The sequence below is a fragment of the Streptopelia decaocto genome, assembly GCF_964273445.1.
Source record: "Streptopelia decaocto genome assembly, chromosome: 10".
Lineage (NCBI taxonomy): Eukaryota > Metazoa > Chordata > Aves > Columbiformes > Columbidae > Streptopelia > Streptopelia decaocto.
The window spans coordinates 14,739,849-14,754,051 of record NC_138665.1 but is presented as its reverse complement, the minus strand read 5'-3'; the positions used below and the strand labels follow the sequence as shown (position 1 = coordinate 14,754,051).

Sequence of the window (14,203 nt, the reverse complement as noted above, 5' to 3'; positions counted from 1 at the left end):
TGCTAGAAATTTCAAATGGCTTTTTCTCTTTTAACTCGCAATGTAACCTCTTCCTTCCAGATCAAACGGTAACTTTCCAGAGTGAGGTTTGGACTTCATTGTACCAGTAACCTTAAAACTGATAAAAATTAAAAGCTGAATGCTCTTTGATTATAAGAATGAGACAATGCCATGCCAGAGGAGAATTTGACCCAATGTACTGACAACCTGAAAGGAATGGAAAGGCCTTGCTCACAGCAAGAGAGGTTTTCTAGGCATATACTGCATATTGGCTGTTCTCCCAGCCCCGTGAAGTCTTTGAGAAACATGGTGTGGGCACAGTTCGGTTGGGTTTAGTGAATTGCAGTGTACAAGCTGTTTTTTTTCTCCTGAAGTGCTGATGCTGCAGTGTTCCCATCAGACCGCACGCAGGAGGCGTCTTTCTGTTATTTCCCTGTGTGGGCACACACAGACCTGGATTTTGGAGAATTTAAAGTGGCTGCAGCACAAAAGAACATCTACCTGCACGGGGTGAGAGTCGGACCACGGAGCTGTGCTTTGGTGTCATGTCCAGGTGAGTGCCTGGGTAAGCCTGGCTAGAACATGCCTTGGTGTCTGCTGCTGCTTTTGACATAAACTGGATTATTTACCGCAAACCAATATGCAAAAATAAGCAAGCAGCAGCTTTGGGCTGTGTGCTGGAGAGCTGCCTGCAGGGTTACAGCGTGGGCCTGGGAAGGTCTGACCTTGCAACTCTAAGCCAGCCTAGCAAGGAGGTGGGGGAAGAAGGATGAGCTTGATCTTCATGAAGTGCTTTGAGATCTCCCATGGTAAATGCTATGCAAGCGCTGGGTTCTGCCCGCACCGTTGCTGCTGGGAGTTGTGGTTTGGCCCCCAGATCAGCCACTGGCCCTGTCGTGCCTGTGCCGCACGTAGTTTTGACTTGGGTTGGGAGCGGTTTCGCTGCTCTTTCATAGTTTGCCTTCTCCTTCGCACGTCTCCAGCAGGAAGTGCAGATTCAGCAGGCATTGTGTGCTCCAGCAGCCTGCCAGCTGCCTTGCTGAAGCTAATTCACAATTCAAGTCACTCCTGATAAGTTTGCAAACAATGTGCAGTGATTTCTGAGCTAGATAGCAGCTGAGCTGAACTCCTCGGTTTCCAGCCTGTCAGTTTAATGAAGCCGTACGTTTATTTTGTCAAGATCATGGGTCAAACCTGATCTTAACAATTTGTGCTGCTGTGATGTCTCATAAATTTCTTATTTTTTTAGGAATAACTTCAAGTGAGCGTCATCATTATTGTTAAAACTCTCAAGTGAGTGTGTGAAGGCACAAAGAGGGCACGTGGTTAGTATTGATGAGCTAGGAATTGAACCCAGGTCTTCTGACGTGCCGTTTAGTTCTTTGATCACTGCATAATTCCGTTACCCCCATTATAACACGCTGAAATAGCCTGGGAATAACTCCAGTGCAAACAAGAGCAACATATTTCTGAGGCTCAGTGCGTGTGGCAGCCACCGGCAGCGTGCGCTGCAGAACGGCCCCGCGGGACGCGGCTCCGCGCTCGCGGCTCACCAGCCCCAGCAGGAACCGGCGGGTCAGACTGGGAAAGAACTTACTGAACAGCTGATGGGTGAGTGATGCGGTGAACACCGAGAGGAAGCGTGTTTTCACAGCCAGCGGAGGAGCTTGGAGTTCTCTGTCTGGGTCTTTATTCTGCTTGTTCTCTGTGTTCACATCTGTTGAACCACAGAGATGCCGAGGCGATGATCTGTCAGGTAAGGATTTGTAGGTGAGGCTGTGCCCTCCCCTGAGCTGTGCACAGCTCTCCCTGGAAAACAGGGTCAGTACAGAACACGCACTACTTAATCTTAGTATGATTTATGAAATGAAATCCTCATGACTCTATATCTCAGCTTGGCAGATGCTAGCTTTTTTCAGATGTGTGTAAGGTCAGTAGTCTCATGTGGAGCAGCCTAGAACTGCAGGGTGGGTTTGACCATTCTGAGCAAAAATTGTTACAATACAGTGGCAGAAGTAGGAATACATATTACTTCTGCCAGATGACAGCAGGGTTTTTCATGTACAAGCTTGTGGAAGCTCACCTTGGTGCACTTTCCAAAGGGCATGAGGTCACAGCACAGGCAGACGTACATTTTGGACGTATTTGTCACTGCGCCATATGTTGGGTTTCTTTCTTTTTTTTATTTTTACTCCTCCTGTAGTATTGGAATTGGAAATTCAAGTTGGAGAAATGTGAAAGCAATTGGGCCTAATCCATTCCTGTTGTTACTCCTTTTGTTTTCACTGGAGTTACTCCAAGGCTGAATTCAGCATATGATGAACAACTTGTTCTCCAAAGTTGGAACTTAGGGGAGAAGGTTTTAGGGATGATCACGCAAGTCTGAGGCTCCTTCTCAAACAGCTGAAGCTCCCACAAGAGGGACAATATATAGTGAGTTCAGGTTATTGAATTTAGCACAAAATTCTAGTAATAAGCCCTCTAGTCATAATAATACATTATTATCCATTAGAACAATTACTTGAATGAAACCCAACTGCTAGCTCACTTAGACTGGATGGAAAAATCCTAGCTGTTGATCTCAATTAGCCAGTTGGCTAAACAGATACTAACCACAAGCAAAAGACAAATGGTTCCGAGCCCGGTGATCCTCCTCCCTCTTCCCTCTCCTCTCACCTTTTCTGGAACCAGCTGCTCCAGGGTTGCCTGATCCTTACACATTGACCTTCTCAGCTGCAGCCCTGGAAAGGTTACAAGCTTTAGGTGTGTTTTGGTTAGATGTAAAAAGGACAGTGCTACAAACCATGGAGAAGCTACACATTGCCAGCTGAGGACTAGGTGGTATTTGGGTTTGGTTTTGGGGATTTTTTTGCAGGAGAGGGGTTATTTCTTTTAAGATCAAAGATGAAACTCTTCACAGATCTGCAAGAGTGAACCAGTCCTCACTGCTGGTTAATTCCTCCTGTGTTCCTGTGAGCCGCTGGAGAGGTCATGGCAGCGCAAGATCCCCATGGTAAAATTAAGCTTTTCTTTCTTGGAGAAATAACCATCACTGTCTCTCTGGCTCATTCCCTTTCATTTACTTTCTAAACAACTTAGAGCACAAAGGGCTCCAGGAGGGGTGCGGAGCTTGCAAAGAAAAGGCCTGGATGATTTTCTCCATTTAAGAGAGTCTTATGAAAGTTGTGCTTCCTCCTCTTGCCCAGAGAAGAGGATTTATAACAGATGCTCCTGCAGCTTCACTGTGTGTCATTTGGAGGGTGGGGGATTCACCAAGCTTGCCGTGCTTGGGAGGCCAGAGGAGTTTTCTGCTGAACATCAGTCCTGTCTGACTAATGGAAAATCCAGAGCCCAACTGATGCTGGGACAGGAGATCCCCTTCTTGTCTCATCTCTACCGTGTTGGGGCATGTCTCCTCTGCAGCTCTGCTGTTTTCAGTGCCACAATCATGGTATTTCCTTGGTCTTGCTGAGGTTCTCTGTTACCCCTCTGCTTTGTTTCTGACCCAGGGAGCAGATGCTGGCTGCTCTCCCTACCGCTTCTCCCTCTGGACCAACTCTGTTTGCAAGGATCCAAGCTACAGTTGATACCACCACAGCCTGACATGGTACAGAACGTGCTAAGAATAGAAACAGCATTACAGGAAGGGGCATTTATACTGTTTATTTCAGCTGACTGGAAACAGAGGAAGCTGGTCAGTATTAATGGTCAATGAGATGCTGCTTTGCTTAGATCTGAGGAGGTTTTAGGGAGAAGGCAGAAAACTTGATGCATTCCACACCTCAAGGTTCAGTGGAGCAAACACCAGATAGCCAAGGAAAACAGGAAGAGTTAAAACCTTAAAAACCACAGCACAGGGGGGATTATTGCACCAAACTTTTGTTAAAGTTCAAGTAGCGAAGAAGGTCTCTGTCATTTCAGGAACCGCAGCTCCTACTGTTTGTCAGACATGTTGGTCCAAGACATAATCACTTCCCCAACTTTACTTGGTCATCAAGAGCACTGTAATTTGAACAAAGACTTTTGGAAGACTTTAACACTAAACCAAGCATGTTATTGCCTAGTTTAAGCACAGGAGAGGATGTACTTTCCCTTCTGTGGCTGTATTTCTGCAAGGCGCCCAAACACAATATAAATGTCTAAATTTATACAACATGGGTTTGATAGAGTTCAAAGGTAGGACCTGCTCAGCCTCATGGTCCTCAAGTTTTGCCTTGAGAGCCCGACACCAGGTAGGACTGTAGGCTTGTGTCTGCAGCCCTGCTGCTCTCTTATTTTGTCTTGTATTTGGGTTTTTGCTTCACTTCCCTTGAAGCATTTGGCTCTAGGAGCTGGGGCATCTCATCTTTCACTTTGAAACTCTCTGTTCCTTCTAGCTATTAAGCCACCTGGGAATTGCAGATCCTAAGAGTTTGGAAACTAGAAGATTAAAAAAAAAAAAAAAGGCCATCAAAAACTGTATTGTCTTAATTCCTGGAGGAGGCAGATTGTAATTCATGTTCATGAATGCTGTGGTTAGGTGTTCAACCCATTTTCCCTGTAAGCTAAATTATTTTTTAATTTGTTTTGCCCTATGAAATATTTGCCTAAGGACTTTCTTCTATTCCCAGGTTAGTAGTAACTCCTGTGGAGAAAGACTAACTGCTTCCTAAAAAACAGAATCGAATCTGGGTGGAGGACACAGATAAGCCGCCTGGCGTGGAGAGTTGGTGGGGGTGTTTTGCATGACTTATTTCTCCTCAAGTGACATGATCCCACACCGTACTCATTCGATTCACGCACGAACTTTCGCAGAACAGGGAAGTTTGGGTTCAGTTGTGAGAGCTGAATATCGCTTTCCATGTGGGTATGAAGGGACCAGATTTCTGCCTTGATGCTCTCCTTGAGCCCCCCGTGCTGCCTGTCCCAGAAGGGCTGTGACTGCCTGTTTTGGGGACTGTTTGTCAGATCTGTCTGCAGAGACCGTTGGAAAAGAAAGCATCGAGATCTGCGCCTCTGGGCCAGGCCCTGGCAAGGGCTGTGGATTTATTTTACTTTTTTCCCTTGAACTTTGCTGAAATGCACAGCCATACTTCAGGACCTTCAAGGGCTGCTTCTCTAACCTGTCCAGAAGGATTACTGCTGCTGGAAATATGAGGGCTTGGACTAGCCATCAACTTTATCAGGAAAGCTTCTTTCCGGCCAAGCTAGTAAGAGGTTTGCTAAGCGGGAATCTTGGGTTGAGGCTGCTCTTCTCATATTTCACAGATGGCCTCAATGAATGATTTACTAGGAGAGCGAAAGATTAGCCAGATTCCTCCAACTGCATCTTGAGTCATATAAAGCACTGGATTTTATTAAGGCCTAGACGATTCCTAATTATTTAGCCTCATTAGACTATTTTACAATGACTAATTGCCTTGTGCTCCCTTCCCTGAGAACCAGGTGTCTCCTGGTGAGGAACCCACGCTCTGTGTATGAGCCTCACCCACGGCTTTGGAACAGCCGTGCCATGAAGGCTTCTCCATATGGTCAGGTACCCAAAGACCACAAGACACTATGTCAGTTAGAACTGTATTTTATTGGAGAGTTTAAAATGCTTATGGAAGGAAGATGGTAAAGGGAATACTTAAAATATGCAATGAGGTGTTTCCATAAAATTATCAAAAGCTTTGCAGAATCTTCCTATGGATAAGAGCCATTGCTGGAGAGTTCATGCAAGTAGAGGTTTGAGTGGGGCAAAACCTCTTGCTTTGATGTTTTACCTAGTCTCCAGGGCTCAGATGAGCTCTTCTAGGGGAAGGGAGATTACCCTGTGTTTGCCTGTTATGAAATGTCTTGCATTTTTCTTTTGCACTTGGCAGCCAGAACTGACTCTCTATGGCAATTCCTACAGAGTCTGGCTGTTTTAAAGGTCTGCAGTACTGAATGAGATGTCCAAATTGGAAAAGCAGGGTTTAAAGTGGATCTACTTTTCCTTTGGAGTGAGACTTGTTAGAGATCTTGTTAAATTATTTACCAGTGGTCTCACAAGATCAACGGAACTTTGCATTTAACCATTTGCAGTATTTCCATCATGCTTTTTTCCCCTGTCCTCTACATAATAATAAAAGAAAACTATCATAAAATCGCTAAAGTGCTTGCAGGGATGGATTGCCCATTGCTATCGATACATGATGTGCATGGACCATAAAGTGTAAAGCAATACGGACATGTGCTGATCTCATGTAAACAGTCTTCGGTTTATAGCAGTCAGAGATGAGAGCTCTGAGACTCGCTGGGGGAATCAACCCCTAGCAAAAATGTTCAAAATATTTGGGTTTTAGCCAAAAGGCTAAGAAAAGAGGTTTTGTGTCTTCCTTTCTCTCTGCTGTGATCTCCTCATACACAACATTAAAACCTATGTAAGAAACAAGGATGAGAAGAAACAGCCCTGACAGGCTTGTCCCCAAGGCATCAGAAGAGGTTCAGGTTGCTCAGTCTGCCCCAGAAGTACAGGCATAATGAAATTTGCTACTTTTCAGATTTTTTGGGACTGAACCTACTCTCCAGTGATCCCTTTTAGCTGAACCTATGGCATGAAGGAGACAGAAGCAGTCCCTGGATTCACCTTGATGAAAGCTCCCCCTCCAGTTCTTCAAGGCTAATATTTTGCCACCAGCTGTAGCAGGGTGAGGGAAGAGTTATAAAAAGTACAGGAATGCAAAATTCTGTCTTATTCTCAGTAAGGGTAGGAATAAAACGCATGCATGCGTTTCCAGGATGCAACTTAATCTACCATCGCTTGTGTCTAGTATGAATGACCTGTGCATTGGCATCTGTTGTATGTAGAGTTTTTCAAGCACATTAGTTAGCAGAACAGATCCTGCAACATTTATTTTGAAATGACTTTGTCCTCCTCACAATGCAACTGACCTGCAGGAACAGAATATTACGACTAAACATCACTTAAAAGCAAATGTGATCCTTTGATGTTTAAAAAAAAAAAAAGGCAGCATTTGTCAAGCCTGTGTTTATGAGAGTAACACCAAATCTCAGAGGATTACTCACCATGGCAATTTCTGAGGATATTAAGTGACTCACCCAGATTTTATCCATAGACTGCCAGACCAGGGGCATCCTGGGGCTGCCTGTGTGTGATCTCCCATCAGTGACCATCTAAGGTCTCAGAGCCCTGCAAGACCCCATCAAAGACTGTGCCTCCACTTCTCATTGCCAAGCAGATGGGACTGTGGATAAAGGTTTGAAAAGGCACAGTCAAAAGATGGAGCAATTGACAGGAAGAATTCAGAGTCATGAGAAGAGACATAAAAGTGAATTTCCTTGATTTTTTTAATATCACTCTCATTATTTTTAAATGTATGATCTTTTTGCCAGATGCACCGAATGGATATCTGGGATCTTGACGTCTTAATCTGAAAAGGCATCAGGAAGACCCCAGCCTTTCGCTGAGCATCCCACCACGACTGCGTGTTTGGAAGCTTGTGTTGGCAATGGTGGGACAGCTGTGCAATATACTGCTATAAAACTTTCCTCTTGCAATGTTGTCTTGCTTTTCATCCTATTCTCCCTGGAAGCTCTTATTGCCAATGCAGCAACAGATCTGCTCCTACAGAAAGGGCTGTTCTCTGCGTGCCTGCCCTCACCCATGCACGGAGACTGAAGATACCCCTTTCCAAAACCAAACAGGAATCAAAAAGTGTAACAAGCTAAAAAGGAAATGACATCACTAATGAATTTATGGGACTGATTAAATATTTATTTCTCACCAATTTTTATTGCAGTTTGTCAGGATCATGTCTGAGCATGGCCAGGAGCGCAGCAGCCCCGGCTCGCTCGCCGGCACGAGGGTGACTGCTCAGCGGCAGAGACAGGACAGGGTAAGAAAGGAAACAGCTGTGATCCCTTTTTTAGAGCGTTTGCTCCTATTCAGCCCATTAGATGTATTCCAATGTAAATAACCTTTCATATCACTTTACAAAGTGATTGCTAAGTGGGACGGAGGAGAAGGTATTTTGTAACGTAATGATTCCTGTCTTTTCTCTTTATTTTCCTGCTTGGTCACAGAAAGGAAATCTGGCTGGTTGTTAATTTGAAAGCATTTGTAGTGGTGATGGCATAATAGATATGAAAGTTCACAGGACTCTGGCAACTACTAATGTATCGAGGATTTCAGAAGAAAAAATGAATGCTGCCTGTAAAGGATTCCCATTTGTCATGAAACCTCAGAATACCATGGGACAGCTGTTTGCCTGGGATCTGTATCTCAGATGTGCGGAACCAGAACAGACATGTGCTCTGTTGTACAAAGACCATAACCCCAGAGACAGGTAAATCATTCTTTATAAGGAACAAACTTCATATAGAATTAACTTTTTTCTGTAGAAGATACTTTTTAGGTTTTGCTCGCTATTTGACATAATCAAAAACATGGTTTAAAATGCATAAATTATGGTCTTTTATATTCTGGTGCTCCCGTGACTTCCTCTGGAGATGTACTTGGCCGTGCTGTGAGCGTGGCTGGGCAGCCAGCAGGGTCTGTCTTGGCCAGGATCTCTCCTGTTGTACAAGAGCACAAGGGTGAAGCAGGTGGCAAAAGTTTCCTGGGAGACGTTTGGTCCGGAGTCTTTCTTTACTCTCCTCAAACCACTCTGTGCTTTGCCTCGTTTCCCATATCAAATCATTTGGTGAATTTTCATTTGAAAATCAGAATTTAAAAGAAAAGGAAGCTCAGGGCTGAAACTTCAGCAAGCAGCTGGAAATTAGGAAAAGCCAGGCCGTGATGCCAAGGTAACACGGCCTTCACACAAAGAGCGAGCTACTGGAAAATCTCCTCCTAGTTGTCTTGATGTGGTTTTATTTTTCACACGCTATCTTTGCCTTGGCTTCAAACACAGTATTTGGCTTAAGAGTGACCAGGTTACCTGGGAAGCCCTCATGCAAAGGTCTATAACAAAACAGAGGTGCTGCCATGAAGTTCAGATAGGAGAAATATTCCCCCCTGAGCTCTGCGTGAGCCTCCCTGTTGGTAAATTTTTAGCCATGACTCTTCTTAGTTTGTTCCATATCAGGAAATTCTGCACTGAGCTTCCCACTGTGCCAGAATGTGCCAGTATGGTAAAGCACATCTACATGGAAGAGTTTACCTGATGTGAATTTCCCTAACTTGGGCAGATCCAAAGATTTCCCCCCATCTTTCCTTCTTCTTTCTACTTTTTGGTTACTGCTTCAAACGAATAAGAGAGCAAACCTTGTAAATAAGGGATGCCAAAAATATGCAAATAAAATGGCAAGTTTAACCCAACTGTGGGCTCAGTGTGTGCAGGCGTAGGAAAGTAAAAGAATATTGAATGAAGCTTTCAAACTTTGTTTCTTTGCCAAAGCTCAAACTCCAGACGCTAATTTAGCCGTACTAGCAATGCATTTAAGCGTATTCCTCTGTTAAGCAATATATTCCCTACAGAGCAGCTCTGCAGCAGCTGTTAGCTACAGGCTTTCCGCAGGCTGAGGTCTCTGGGTCAGGAAATCTCTGTCTTCCACCAGCACATCTCCCCAAACTGCTCCACACATGGGTGATTTATCCTTGGGCAAAGTGAGTTCCAGGTTTCAAAGCGCTTTATCTCAGTTTGCGATGGAGAGGCTGAGGTCGACTCAGTGTTTTGCTGCTCCTGCTGGAAGGAGCCACAGTGTCTGGAGACTCAGCATTGTCCCTTGTCACATCTCAGCTGCTGCAAGGCGCTCTGCTTGGCTGCTGCATGCTCACCACAAATTGCCGAAGCCGCTGCTCCTGTGCATTTAAACACAGGCACTTTATTTTCTTTAAGGTAGCGCGAGGTCTTCCTTTTCCAACATTTTCAGGTATTAATTCATGGAAGTGCAACCCACGGCTTGCAGAGTGCCCATGGCAGGCTGAGACACCAGAGCTGAAGGAGGACAATCTTGACTTTGTTGCTGCTAAAGAGAGAGATTATTTTTAATGTAAAAGTTATTGTCTTGGGCAGCCTTCATCTCACCAGTGCACAATTTCAGAATGCTTTAAATTAAGTCTGGAGGCTAGAAGTGTGTTAGTCATTGCCCGTACATCTTAGGGGAAGCAGGGGTCTCTAAAGTTATTGTTAGCATCAGGCATCTGGTTTATGTTTATAATGATTTATTCAATGGTGGGAGACAGGTAAGGAACCATCATGGAAGACAGACTAGAAAAGACTGGGGTTTTCAAAGCTCTGAAGCCATTGTTATATCAAAGTTGTCTGACTTCAAAAGGAATATGTAACTTGATTAAGTTCTTTAAACAATGTACAATGCACACAAAGTTGGCAGATATTATTAGAGGCAGAGCTGGTAGCACAGCCTGCTCTGGAGGTTGCTTGTCCCTTCTAAGCGCAAGATCCTGTCCTTATGTCATGACTCTGGCGTTTTCTTTCTTTTTGAGACAATTTCAGCCAAGTACTTCAACTGCCTGCAAGAGCCAGGGCAGAGAAGAATACATTGTTTTTGCAGTGTTAGAATAATTCAGGAAATCCTTTCTTTGGAAAGATCTAATACTTCCATACTTTGAAACAGGGACTTGAAATCCAATGGGGAAGATACACTTTGTGCTAAAGATGGGCTTGTTGCCATTGCCGTAAGGATCTGACCACGGTTGTTTCAGTTTTATGAGCCTCTGAAAAAGTCTAGTTTGTGTATGTGCAGCAGGGCTTTGCAAGAGCTTAGCTAAGATTAGGGAAGAGTCTCTGCTCGTGTCTCTCATTGCCTGGCCCTCGCCAGCCCACGTGAGTGGTGAAATTGGTCTTTCCTGGTAAGATCTAGCTCTTGCTAAGAGCGGGAATTTGGGAGGGAGAAGAGAAAGCCCATCTGCTGCAGCTCCCGACGTGCTGGAGCAGAGATGGGACCGTGCCTGGAAGCAGGAGCTGCTGGGATGGGACAGGTTGGGAAGACCAGGCTGAAGCGTGATGGGTCTGTGCCTGCTGGTCCTGTCCCCAGCTTGATGGGCTGTTGCCTTCCTCTCCTGCCAGAAAACATCGGTAACACTCACAATAATCCTTGGTTCGGCCGGGTGTGGATGCAGGCAGAGGGTGACACACCACGTCTGCAGCCATCCCAGGTCTTGGGGTACCCACCTCTGCCTCCTGCTGAACCTGCTTTTGTTCATCCCACTTTTTTTGGATAAGAGACATTGGCCTGGGTTGCAGCTGATGTCCTCAGCAGGTTCAATTCTCCACAGTAGCAATTCCAGGCTGTTGGGCAGGAGCTTCTCAATCTTCCTTCTGTAGCAAGGAGCAGATAAATCATTGTTAGTGCTCTGTCCTCTGCCTTGTTGCAGGGCAACCCACCCTCTCGCTGCAGAGATGCAGTGAAGGCACATGTGGGGCTGGGCAGGCAGAGGTGCCAGGAGCCAGAGTGGGATGGAGATTCCAGCACCTACACTTTTCCTGCAGGATTAAAAATGAGTCTACACAGCTGTAACTGCGTACAGCCACCTATTGACTTCTTGTTCATTTTTTGTTTTGTTTTGCATTTTCCAAAGTATGCCTCGATCCAAGGGATGGCCCAGCTGGGGTTTACCAGCCTGCTGAGGAAGGAGTTAAATGAAATGTTCTGGATTTGGGGGGTAAAACACTGCTTGTGGAGAACTTTTCGGAGGTCTGCTATAAACTCGGCATGTCTGCGCCGCCAGGCTCAGCCAGCCCTGGGTAGTGTCACCTCCTGCCATGCTGCTGAGGAGGCAGCAGCAATGTGCCCTCCTCACCATGGGGACAGATTTTTGGGGGTGACCAACATCTGACAGACCTGCAGCCACCCCAAAATGAAAATAAATAACCCACGTTTTGCATTGATGCCACTCACCTGGGGCGAACCCTATATGCACTGACTGCCCTGTTGCTCTTTGCCTTGGCCAAAGCACCATCTGACAAACGTCCCTGGGTTGAGGAAGGGCACGGGACTGGGCCATGGCACACCGCAAACGGCTCTGAGTGCCATGCACACGGTGTCACACGTACGGTGTGAGGACCAAACCGACGCTCGGTGTGGGAAGTTTGTGGAGCCGTGGGAAGGAAGCCAGCAGCTCGCGTCTGCTCGAGTTAGAAAAACGTCCCAGCACTGGATCCACCCAACTCAGCTAGAGCTGGGCTGCTTGGCCAGACGACAGCCCTGGCTCCCTCTCCAAAGTGGACGAGTGCCAAACAGGGATTTTTAATTTCCAGATGCTTTTAAAATAAAAATAACGGCTCTGCTGTAAACTGACTTTGAATGGACGCCTCTCCTTCAGCCAGAGAGTTGACTGATATGGACTAGATGACTGAGCAATAAAACCTTTCATTGCAATCTGGTGCATCGGGAGCACTGGCGAGCCCCACGCCGCCCCAGGCAGCCCGGCCAGGGCTCCCTGCACAGCCTGTCCTCCCCACGGTGAGAGCCCTCTGTCTCCAAATAAAAATCTTTATGCACTTTCTGATTCCCTTTTTGTTCTTTTGGAGGGAGGGGGAAATGCTCTGGGAGAAGGTAGCTGGCAATAGCAGAACGGAATTTAAGAGGTTTGGGAGGAATATTGTCCTGAACATGCTGCAAAGTGCTGCTGAGAGCTGGGCAGGGCCGGTGACACGGTGACATTGCAGGACCAGTGACACGGTGACATTGCAGGACCCCTCGCAGAGCACCTGGCTTTGGATCCAGCCACAGGCAAGTTTCTACGCCAGCCCTGATTGAATCCCTCTGCCAGCAACTTAAACCTGGCAGCTGTCCATCAGCATAACGAGAGTGGGGAATTAATTCCCGGTGTCTGCAGCGTTGTAGCTCCCCAGGGCAGCCACCCAGCTCTGCTCTGGGAGCTGGAGCAGTTCCTCCGCAGCCCCACATAACCCACACTTTACCTGAACACCGGGTGTTCCGGCATCCCAAGCCTGCAGAGGTGGCTGGTGGACAGAACTTCATGCCTACAGAGCAGCTGCAGGGTGCTCTGTGAATGCAAGCTGAGCTGGTTGCTATGGCTGTAGGAACTTCCCAAACCGAAGCTGACCCCCTCCCTCGCTGTCCCTTCCTCAGCAGCGCTGCCAGTTGCTTTATCAGCACAGATCTTGATTAATTCCTTAACCCTGCAGGCACGGTTGCCTTTTCTGGCTGGCTGGGTTTCTCTGCACCGTGTTTTATCCCATTCCCGCACCAAGCCGGCACGTGTGGGAGCCAAGTGAGATGGGGGTAGCGGAGCCAGCACGGTGGGAGCACAGGGTGACACAGGGTGACATGGCTGGAGCCCACATGCAAGCCCAGGAGCGGCTCCCCAGCAGGTGCTCTTAGAAGAAAAGCCAGTTTGGGCTGTATCCGAACGCCGTGCCTGGCTGCAGCAGGTGGGGAGCACGGACTGGCTCGTCATGGGCAACACCAGGGCTGTTTTGGCAGTGCTGGGGCTGGCTGGGCTTGCTGGTGGCCATAAGAAAACAGAGCAAGCGTGAACCTGCTCCGCTGTACTGGTGCTTGCTGCTACCAGCAGAAATGCTTGTGATGTTCAGCTTCACTCGACCGTCTCACTCACCCAGAGGAGGAAACACAGCTATTGCTGGTGGCCTTCGGGGCACAGAGCCAGCCCAGTGACCCAGCAGGACCACTGAGGTCCAATCCCTCCTTCTGTCCCTCCTGTAGCTGTGTCTTTTCTTGCCAAACTACTTGAAGAGGCAGCTTTTGGAACCCATTCTCTATCAGACTCTTTTTATTCTGTATTTCCTATGGTGATTTTGACCCCGAACTGAGGCAAGCTGCTCTGCCTGATACCTGTGCACACAGGGGTCTGTCCACACCTGGGACATATCAACCTGCCTCTCACCATCGCCATCTGTGGGGCAGCCTGGGGTGACATGGCAGCCCCAGCAGGGACCAGCCCCATTTTTACCCCCCTGGAGAGCAGGGAGGCATAAGGAGTCATTGCAGATACTTCTTCAGCAGCATTTTGGGCATGTCTGTGGTATCTCTGGTATTACCCTCCTGTGGGCCAAGGTGTTTGCTTGGTCCTGGTGTTACCCAGGACATGTGTCTACAGCCATGCAGCCCCGTGTGGAGCAGACACCAAGCCAGGAGCCACCCCTGAACATCCTCTCGCCTGGCAAAAGGTGATTTGCTCCTCTCCCATGGGCTGGGGCTGCCAAATGAGCAAATCCGTGCAGGAAGCCTCGTGTTTCAGAGATATCTTTTCACATGTGGGGAATGCAGGGGTTGAAGTCAGCACACCTGG

General features: G+C 47.1%; 2 long non-coding RNA genes across 5 annotated transcripts; both read left to right on the top strand.

The window, feature by feature from the left end:
• The first annotated feature begins 1,247 nt into the window (after positions 1 to 1,247).
• Positions 1,248 to 3,604, top strand: LOC309444371. Its single transcript, XR_014185012.1, has 3 exons — positions 1,248 to 1,293; positions 2,921 to 3,013; positions 3,510 to 3,604. It is a non-coding gene; the product is annotated as an uncharacterized lncRNA (long non-coding RNA).
• An 896-nt stretch (positions 3,605 to 4,500) lies between these two features.
• LOC309444370 lies at positions 4,501 to 12,403 on the top strand. 4 transcript variants are annotated; one of them, XR_014185008.1, is made up of 5 exons: positions 4,501 to 5,196; positions 5,425 to 5,515; positions 6,545 to 7,859; positions 8,047 to 8,309; positions 11,303 to 12,403. It is a non-coding gene; the product is annotated as an uncharacterized lncRNA (long non-coding RNA). The 4 variants fall into 4 exon arrangements; XR_014185009.1 differs by having other exon boundaries at positions 4,501 to 5,515; positions 6,545 to 6,650; positions 7,357 to 7,859; XR_014185010.1 differs by having other exon boundaries at positions 4,501 to 5,515; positions 11,507 to 12,403.
• Positions 12,404 to 14,203: the final 1,800 nt, after the last annotated feature.